The sequence below is a fragment of the Camellia sinensis genome, chromosome 13 (genome assembly GCF_055761805.1).
Source record: "Camellia sinensis isolate YWXY chromosome 13, ASM5576180v1, whole genome shotgun sequence".
In the NCBI taxonomy this organism is placed as follows: domain Eukaryota; kingdom Viridiplantae; phylum Streptophyta; class Magnoliopsida; order Ericales; family Theaceae; genus Camellia; species Camellia sinensis.
Window position 1 is genome coordinate 149665962 of NC_138973.1, and position 10324 is coordinate 149676285.

General features: G+C 47.7%; 1 non-coding gene and 2 pseudogenes across 1 annotated transcript; all 3 read left to right on the forward strand.

Annotated features, from left to right (window-relative positions):
* The first annotated feature begins 5614 nt into the window (after positions 1–5614).
* Positions 5615–7404, forward strand: LOC145806588 (18S ribosomal RNA; annotated as a pseudogene).
* Positions 7405–7638: 234 nt separating this feature from the next.
* On the forward strand, positions 7639–7794 carry LOC114317132 (5.8S ribosomal RNA). The gene has a single exon (XR_003648408.1). It is a non-coding gene; the product is annotated as a 5.8S ribosomal RNA (ribosomal RNA).
* Positions 7795–8034: 240 nt separating this feature from the next.
* Positions 8035–9816, forward strand: LOC145806610 (25S ribosomal RNA; annotated as a pseudogene).
* Positions 9817–10324: the final 508 nt, after the last annotated feature.

A 10324-nucleotide genomic window follows, 5' to 3' on the forward strand; every position in this document is an offset into this window, starting at 1 on the left:
TTCAAAACAATTTGCCAGATTTGGACTCTTTGGTGTTTATCAGTCTCACATTGCACTTTGTGAGGTTAGATTCAGAACCGTGACAGGAGTCCGAACTGTAGAAGACCAATTCGCGCCTCTCCGAAAGGTGGGCGCGCGAAGAAAGTTGGGTCTATAGCAAGCCATGCCACAACCTTGGCCAGCATACCATGCCACAGCCTTAGCCAGCAGCACAGGCCGCACCCTTAGCCAGCAGTCCGTCGTATGGCCCGTAGCCTTGGCCAGCATGCTGCAACCTTGGCCACAACATAGGCCGCAGCCCAGGCCGCCGTACATCTTATCCAAGTGGAAATTGTTGCATGTCGTATTGCACTGGTTGTTTTCTATCACTTATTGTGTATTTATCTCTTTGTCCGACAAATGTGTCGTATTTCGTACATTTTTACCGCTTGTTTTGAACATGATTCTTTTATATTCTTATCTAAACCATGCCATATAATTAACAATGCACTAGTATTAATTTTAAATGTCATTTCTTATTTTTTTGCTATTTTTCTTGAGTTTTTTAAAATTTTTAAATATTTATTTACTTATAAAAATTAAACTAAAATACATAAAAATTGAAAAAATAATTTAAAATTTACTATAATTACTAGTGCCTCATCCTTTAATTATTGGAATCATTTCTACAATTTTTGACTATTTTTAGCAATTTTTTCAAATTTATTAAATATTTATTTACTTATAAAAATTAAAATAAAATAAATAAATAAATAAAAATAATCTAAAAATTACTATAATTACTAGTGCCTCATCATTTAATTATTGGGATTATTTCTACAATTTTTTTTTTTTACTATTTTTAGTAATTTTTATTATTTTTTAAGTATTAAAATAGAAATAAGTTAAAATAAAATATTTCAGCGGCCAAATATTTTTTTTCAATTTTTTTTATGTTGTCTTTAATTATTTTCTTCAAGTTGTGGTTGAAAATTCATGGAAAAAATGTTACTTTTAAAAAAAACCCATTATAACTCCTCGAGCACAAGTGATATTTCCTCCTGCCAAATAGAAAAGGGCTTAACAAGCTACTATAAGGGGGGCACCTCCCAACAAGGCAAGGCCAGGCCATAGGCTAGGCCACACACCACGCCCAGGCCACGGTTCGCGCTTGGCACATGTCGTTGCTTGGCTTATGGCAAACATGGGATGTGTTGAGTGGCGACCCATGGTGGTGGCGGTGGCCATGCATACTAGCTTGGCGTGCACCCATCTAGGTCCAGCATCCGCACGGCTTGGGTTACGGCCTTGCCCGCGGCCTTGTCAACTTGCCTGCTTGGCATGCTCGCAGCCTGGGCAGCATGGCACACCTGGCCTGCACGCAGCATAAGCAGCATGGCATGCCCGCGGCCTGGTGGCGTGGCAGCCTGGCCTGCTTGTGGCCTAGGCAATTTTGCACGCCTATGGTCGGGGCGGCCTAGCATGAGCACGGCTTCGATGGCTTGGTATGCGCGTGGCCTGGGCAGCCTAGTCTCACCTGCGTGACCTGGGTGGCCTGGCATGCGCATGGTTTGTGCGTCTTGGCATGCGTGCTGCTTGGGTGGCGTGGCCCAGAATGCGCATGGCCAAGGCAACATGTCCTGGCTTGCACACAGCCTGGGCGGCATGGCATTCCTACGTGCAGCCTACGTGGCCTATCCTGGCATGCGTGTGGCCTGTGCATCATGGCTTGTGCACCTCCAGCGCGTCAATCTTTTGACCACGGTAGCGAGTTGCGCACACGCCTCAGCAGGCCTTAGCACACCTTCGCATGTCTCGTATGTCTAATGATAACAATAACAACACAGGTCGTGGCTCCGACGCCCAGCTTGGTTACAGCCAAGGCAGCCACCTCATCCGTAGCCCAAGCCGTAGCCAAGACCGCAGCCCAGGCAGCAGCCTAAGCAGCTGCACATGCTGTAGCACAAGCTGCAGCGAAGGCAACAGTTAAGGTAGCAACCCAGGCTGCAACCAAGGTCGTAGACCAGGAAGCAGCCAGAGCAGCAGCGCAAGCCGCAGCCATGGCAATAGTGAAGGCAGCAGCCAAGGCAGCACAACCATGGCCCGAGCCCAAGCAGCAACCAATGCAGCACAGCCAAGGCAGCAGCACTAGCCACAGCATAGTCCGCAACCCATGTCGTCGCCAAGGCTACGACACTGGCCCAATCCCTGACTTTGCACATCGAGCCGCGAATACTTTTCAAGGCATCATCATGTTATCCAACTGCAAATTATTTCTTGTCACATTGCGCTGGTTGTTTTGTATCATATTTTTTTGCTATTTTCTTGAATTTTTTGAATTTTTAAATATTTATTTATTTGTAAAAATTAAAATAAAATAAATAAAAATTAAAAAAATATTTAAAAATTACTATAATTGCAAGTGCCTCATCCTTTAATTATTGGATTTATTTCTACAATTTGTTTCACTATTTTTTCTAATTTTCTTTATTTTTTAAATATTAAAATAGAAATAAATTAAAATAAAATATTCCAGTGGCCAAATTTTTTAAAAAATTTTTTTATGCTGTCTTGATTTATTTTCCTTGAGTTATGATAGAAAATTCGTGAAAAAAAATGTTACTTTTTAAAAAAACCCTATTATGACCCCTCGAGCATAGGTGATGTTTCCTCGTGCCAGATGGAAAAGGGCATAGCAAGCTACTATAAAAGGGGGCACCTTCCTTAAGGCTGGCCAGCATAGCCAGGCCACAGGCCACGCCAATGCCAGCGTAGGGGTTTGGCATATGTCATTGCTTGGCTTGTGGCATTGAAACTCCATAGCCAAGCATGGGATGTGTTGAGTGGTGGCCCGCGGTGGTGGCGGTGGCTTGGCGGCCTTGGTCGGCAACGCTATATGGCTTGTGCGCGGCATTGGCAACGGCCTGGTCGGCATGCCAGCTTGGCGTGCACGCATCCAGGTCCACACCCTTGACGTTGCATCTTGGCATGCTCGCGGCCTAGCTGACTTGGCAGCAAGGCGTGCCCGCGGCCTAGGTAGCATGGCATGCCTGCAACCAAAGTAGCATAGCTGTTTGGCATGCGCGTAGCCATGGCAGCGTGGCATGCACCTGTCCAGGGTGGTATGGCAGCATCGTATGCGCGTGGCCTTGGCTTTATGTCATGCACACGGCCTTGGCAACCTATCCCATGGGCGGCCTTGTCAACCTGGCCTGCTTGCGGCTTTGTTAACATGCCAGCCTAGTCTACGGGCGGCCTTGGCAGCAGAGCTTGCCCTGTTCCTTTCGAAAAGTATGTCCCTCGGGTAATTGCCATTGGGTTGGCTTTGACTTTTGCCTACAAGTTGCCTACCTTTCCCTTGCGAAAGTTGCCTTACAAAAAGCATGTCCCTCGGGTAATTGCCATTTGGTTGGCTTTGACTTACGTACAAGTTGCCTTGCGAAAAGCATGTCCCTTGGGTAATTGCCATTAGGTTGGCTTTTACTTACGTTCAAGATGCATGTACTTTCCTAGTGGAAACTTGTTACGAAAATTATGTCAATTAAACGTCGCTTGTTGTCTTTGTTATTTGTAATCGCGCTAACTGGTGCTTGCTCGGCTTCTCTAAATATTTTCGCATGTTCGTCGGGCTTCTTAGTCCTCCGGGTGTGATTCGTTTTGGGGAGCTGGTGCATAGTGTACGTCGTGGCGCGTGAGTTGTGATTGGTTTGTGTGAGTTAGATGGATCCCTGCCTATGCAACGAACTCCACTGGTGCATTCCTTTTCATCATCCGTGGGATTCTAACAAGTTGCCAGTGCTTTCCTAGTGGAAGCTCCTTGCGAAGAGTTATGTCCCTCGGTTAATTGCCATTTGGTTGGCTTTGACTTGCCTACAAGTTGCCTACACTTTCCTAGTGGAAGCTCCTTGCGAAAAGTTATGTCCCTCAGGTAATTGCCATTAGACTGGCTTTGACTTGCCTACAAGTTGCGTGCGCTTCCCTAGTGGAAGCTGCCTTGCGAAAAGCATGTCTCTCGAGTAATTGCCATTTGGTTGGCTTTGACTTACGATCGAGTTGCCTGTGCTTTCCTAGTGGAAGTTTGTTGCAAAAAGTATGTCCCTCAGTGGTTTCCTGTTGCCTTTGTTATTTGCAGTCGCGCTAATCAATGCTTGCTCGGCTTCTCTAAATGTTTTCACAAGTTCGTCGGGCTTCTTAGTGCTTCGGGTTGTGATTCATTTTGGGGGGTTGGTGCATAATGTACGTCGTAGCGTGTAAGTTGTGACTGGTTTGTGCGAGTTGGATGGATCCCTGCCTGTGCAGCGAACTCCATTGGTGCATTCCTCTTCATCATCCGTGGCATTCCCCTTCATCATCTGCGCATTCCTAGTGGAAGCTCCTTGCGAAAAGTTATCTCCCTTAGTTAGTTGCCATTGGGTTGGCTTTGACTTGCCTAAAAGTCGGATGTGCTTTCCTAGTGGAAGCTTGTTACCAAAATTATGTCCCTCAGAAGTCGCTTATTGTCTTTGTCATTTGCAATCGCTTTAATCGGTGCTTGCTCAGCTTCTCTAAATGTTTTTGCACGTTCATCAAGCTTCTTAGTCCTTCGGGGTATGATTCGTTTTGGGGGGCTGATGCATAGTGTACATCATGGCACGTGAGTTGTGATTGGTTTGTGCAAGTTGGATGGATCCCTGCTTGTGCAGCGAACTCCACTAGTGCATTCCTCTTCATCATCTGTGGGATTTCTACAAGTTGCCATCGCTTTCCTAGTGGAAACTCCTTGCGAAGAGTTATGTCCCTCGGTTAATTGCCATTAGGTTGGCTTTGACTTGCCTACAAGTTGCCTGCACTTTCCTAGTGAAAGCTCCTTGCGAAAAGTTATGTCCCTCGGGTAATTGCCATTATGTTAGCTTTGATTTGCCTACAAATTTCGTGCAGATCCCTAGTGGGAGCTGCCTGCTGAAAAGCACGTCCCTTTGGTAATTTCCATTTGGTTGGCTTTTGACTTACGAACGAGTTGCTTGTGCTTTCCTAGTGGATGCTTGTTGCAAAAATTATGTCTCTCAGAAGTTTCCTATTGCCTTTGTTATTTATAGTTGTGCTAACCGGTGCTTGCTCGGCTTCTCTAAATGTTTTCGCACGTTCGTCTGGCTTCTTAGTCCTTTGGGGTGTGATTCGTTTTGGGGGGCTGGTGCATAGTGTATGTCGTGGCACGTGAGTTGTGATTGGTTTGTGGGAGTGAGATGGATCCCTACCTGTGTAGCGAACTCCTCTGGTGCATTCTTCTTCATTCGTGCTTGAAGGAAAAATTTTGCCTTCTGCCTCATATGGGTTCCTGTGTTGCCTACCTAACGAAAAGGAATTCGGTCTGAATCATGTGCCTATATTCGTCTTGGCACCTCGTGGCATTGGGTGAACCCCAAAGTATCTCATGTGTTCCATGCTGTCTTCATGTTGTTGTGTTGGTAGCATGGCCCGCGGGCAGTTATACTCGTGCTCTCGGATTCATAGCCTTGTGCGGGTACACGTAGTCTTCGACCTTCGTTTCCCTGCCAAGCGTTCATTGCTCATTGCGGGCTACGGCCGTGCCTGCCTCTGACCTTGCCAACTCTGTTGGTTGGGCTTATGCAGTGTCGGCGTCGTAAAAAACGAATGCTACCTGGTTAATCTTACCAGTAGTCATATGCTTGTCTCAAAGATTAAGCCATGCACGTGTAAATATGAACTAATTCAGACTGTGATACTGTGAATGGCTCATTAAATCAGTTATAGTTTGTTTGATGGTATTTGCTACTTGAATAACTATAGTAATTCTAGAGCTAATACGTACAACAAACCCCGACTTCTGAAAGGGATGCATTTATTAGATAAAAGGCCGACGTGGGCTATGCCCGTTGCTTTGATGATTCATGATAACTCGACGGATGCACGACCTTTGAGTCGGCGACACATGATTCAAATTTCTGTCTATCAACTTTCGATGGTAGGATAGTGGCCTACTATGGTGGTGACGGTGACAGAGAATTAGGGTTCGATTCCGGAGAGGAAGCCTGAGAAATGGTTACCACATCCAAGGAAGGCATCAAGCGCGCAAATTACCCAACCCTAACACGAGGAGGTAGTGACAATAAATAACAATACCGCGCTCTTTGAGTCTGTTAATTGGAATGAGTACAATCTAAATCCCTTAACGAGGATCCATTGGAGGGTAAGTCTGGTACCAACAGCCATGGTAATTCCAGCCCCAATAACGTATATTTATGTTGTTGCAGTTAAAAAGCTCGTAGTTGGATTTTGGGTTGGGTCGACTGGTCTGCCTCAGGTGTGCACTGGTCGTTTTGTCCCTTCTGCCGGCAATGCGCTTCTGGTCTTAATTGGCCGGTTCGTGCCTCTGGCACTGTTACTTTGAAGAAATTAGAGTGCTCATAGCAAGCCTATGCTCTGGATACATTAGCATGGGATAACATCATACGATTTCGATCCTATTACGCTGGTCTTTGGGATCGGAGTAAAGATTAATAGGGACAGTCGGGGACATTCATATTTCATAGTCAGAGGTGAATTTCTTGGATTTATGAAAGACGAACAACTGTGAAAGTATTTGCCAAGGATGTTTTCATTAATCAAGAATGAAAGTTGGGAGCTCGAAGACGATCCAATACCGTCCTAGTCTCAACCATAAACGATACCGACCAGGGATCTGCAGATGTTACTTATAGGACTCTGCTGGCACCTTATGAGAAATCAAAGTTTTTGGGTTCCGGGAGGAGTATGGTCGTAAGGCTAAAACTTAAAGGAATTGACAGAAGGGCACCACTAGGAGTGGAGCCTACGGCTTAATTTGACTCAACACGGGAAAACTTATTAGGTCCAGACATAGTAAGGATTGGCAGACTGAGAGCTCTTTCTTGATTCTATGGGAGGTGGTGCATGGTCGTTCTTAGTTGGTGGAGTGATTTGTCTGGTTCATTCCGTTAACAAACGAGACCTCAGCCTGCTAACTAGATATGTGGAGGTGACCCTCCCCAGCTAGCTTCTTAGAGGGACTATGGCCCTTCAGGCCACAGAAGTTTAAGGCAATAACAAGTCTATGATGCCCTTAGATGTTCTGGGCCGCACGCGTGCTACACTGATGTATTTAACGAGTCTATGGCCTTGGCCGATAGGCCCGCGTAACCTTTGAAATTTCGTCATGACGGGGATAGATCATTGTAATTGTTGGTCTTCAACAAGGAATTCCTCGTAAGTACGAGTCATCAGCTCGCATTGACTACGTCCTTGCCCTTTGTACACACCGCCCGTCACTCATACTGATGAATGGTCCGATGAAGTGTTCGGATCACGGCGACGTGGGTGGTTCGTTGCTGGCAACGTCGTAAGAAGTCCACTGAACCTCATAATTTAGAGGAAGAAGAAGTTGTCATATTACCTGTGAAATGATCATTGTCGATGCCCCTGCGTAGAAGAACGACCTGCAAACTTGTCATATTACTGCTAGGGAAGCAGGAGACGGGCCATGAGTTCCTTTCTGTGGCCCTTCATCCGGAGTGCGCCCAAGGCCCCTCCGGGGGCAGCAGGTGCCATTCCTCAACAAAATAACAAACCCCGGTGTGAATTGCGCCAAGGAACTTGAACAAAGAGAGCGCGCTCATGTGCTGCATCACACGAAAAAAACTAAACGACTCTCGGCAATGGATATCTCGGCTCTCGCATCAATGAAGAACGTAGCGAAATGCGACACTTGGTGTGAATTGCATAATCCCGTGACCTATCGAGTCTTTGAACGAAATTTGCACCCAAAGCCATTAGGTTGAGGGCACGTCTGCCTGGGCGTCTCACGTTGCGTCGCCCGTACCCCCTCTCCTCGAAGGGAAGGGTTGCGAGTAGATGTTCGCCACCTGCGCGAGGTTGGCCTAAAAACGAGTCCCCCGCGATAGACGACACTTCGCGACGAGTGGTGGTTGACAAACCGTTGCGTCGCCTCGCGCACGTCCGAGTCGTCGCGGGAGGTTTGTTGTGACCTTATCGCGCAGCTGCCAAGGCACTCATATCGCGACCCCAGGTCAGGCAAGATTACCCACTGAGTTTAAGCATATCAATAAGCGGAGGAAAAGAAACTTATAAGGATTCCCCTAGTAACAGCAAGCAAACCAGGAATTGCCCGGCTTGAAAATCGAGCAACCCCATTGTTCGAATTGTAGTCTGGAAAAGCATCATCAGCGGCGAACCGGGCCAAGTCCCTTGGAAAGAGGCGTCGGATAGGGTGAGAGCCCCGTTGTGCCCGAACCCTGTCGCATCACGAGGCACTGTCTGTGAGTCAGGTTGCTTGGGAAAGTAGCCCTAATCAGGCGGCAAATTCCTTCCAAAACTAAATACGGGCGAGAGACCGATAGCAAACAAGTACCGCGGGGGAAAAATGAAAAGGACTTTGAAAAAAGAGTCAAAGAGTGCTTGAAATTGTCAAGAGGGAAGTGGATGAGGACCGGCAATGCGCCCTAGTCGGCTATGGAACGACGACTAGCTAGTTCGCCGATCGACTTAGGGCGTGGACCGGTGCGGATTGGTGCGGAGGCCAAAGCCCAAGCTCCTGGCACCGGCTTGCGAGCTCCCCATTCGGCCCGTCTTGAAACACGGACCAAGGAGTCTTACATGTGTCCGAGTCAATGGGTGAGTAAACTCGTAAGGCGCAAGAAAACTGATTGACGGGATCTCCTCATGGGTTGCACCATCGACCGACCTTGATCTTTTGAGAAGGGTTCTAGTGTGAGCATGCCTGTCGGGACCTGAAAGATGGTGAACTATGCCTAAGCGGGGCGAAGCCAGAGGAAACTTTGGTGGAGGCCCGCAACGATACTGATGTGTAAATCGTTCATCTAACTTAGGTATAGGGGCAAAAGACTAATCGAACCGTCTAGTAGCTGGTTCCCTCTGAAGTTTCCCATAGGATAGCTAGAGCTCGGACCCACCCGAGTTCTATCAAGTAAAGCCAATGATTAGAGGTATTGGGAGCGCACGCCCTCGACCTATTCTCAAACTTTAAATAGGTAGGACAGTGCGGCTGCTCCATTGAGCCACGCCACGAAATTGAGAGCTCCAAGTGGGCCATTTTTGGTAGACAGAACTGGCGATAGGGGACGAACTAGAAGTCGGGTTACGGTGCCCAACTGCACGCTAACCTAGAACCCACAAAGGGTGTTGGTCAATTAAGACAGCAGGACGGTGGTCATGAAAGTCAAAATCCGCTAAGGAGTGTGTAACAACTCACTTGCCAAATCAACTAGCCCTGAAAATGGATGGCACTTAAGCACGGGACCTATACCAGGCTGTCGGGGCAAGTGCCAGGCCCCGATGAGTAGCAGGGCACAATGGTTGCTACAAAACCTTAGGCGCGAACCCGGGTGGAGCAGCCGTTGGTGCAGATCTTGGTGGTAGTAGCAAATATTCAAATGAGAACTATGAAGGCCGAAGAGGGGAAAGGTTCCATGTGAATGGCACTTGCACATGGGTTAGTCGATCCTAAGAGTCGGGGGAAGCCTGACAGAGAGCGCGTTCAGCGCAAGCTTCGAAAGGGAATTGAGTAAAAATTCTTGAACCAAGACGTGGTGGCTGATGACAACGTTAGGGAGTCCAGAGACATCGGTGGAGGCCTCGGGAAGAGTTATCTTTTCTGTTTAACAGCCTGCCCACCCTGGAAACGGCTTAGCCGAAGGTAGGGTCCAGCAGCTAGAAGAGCACTGCATGTCGCGTGGTGTCCGGTGCGCCCCCCGGCGACCCTTGAAAATTCGGAGGACCGAGTGCCTCCTATGCCCGGTCGCACTTATAATCGCATCAAGTCTCCAAGGTGAACAGCCTCTAGTCGATGGAACAATGTAGGTAAGGAAAGTCGGCAAAATGGATCCGTAACTTCGGGAAAAGGATTGGCTTTGAGGACTGGGCACAAGGGTCCTAGTCCCGAACCCGTCGGCTGTCAGCGGACTGCTCGAGCTACTCCCGCGGTGAAAGCAGGTCGCTGCATGCCGGCTGGGGGGCGGACTGGGAACAGCTCCTCGTAGGGCCTTTCCTCGGGCAGCGAATAGTTAACTCAGAACTGTTACGGACAGGGGGAATCCGGTTGTTTAATTAAAATAAAGTATTGTGATGGTCCCTGCAGATGCTCACGCAATGTGATTTATACCCAGTGCTCAAGCATTGTGATGCGTACCGATATGAAATTCCTAAGGCCTAAGGGGATTGCTAACACTTTATGACAAGTTGTGCGACGGCAGCCTTAGCCAGCATGCTGCAACACAGGCTGCATCATTGGCCAACATGCCAGGTCCGAGAACACATAATATAGCCCAAGTGTGTGCCTCGAGACAAGAAAACG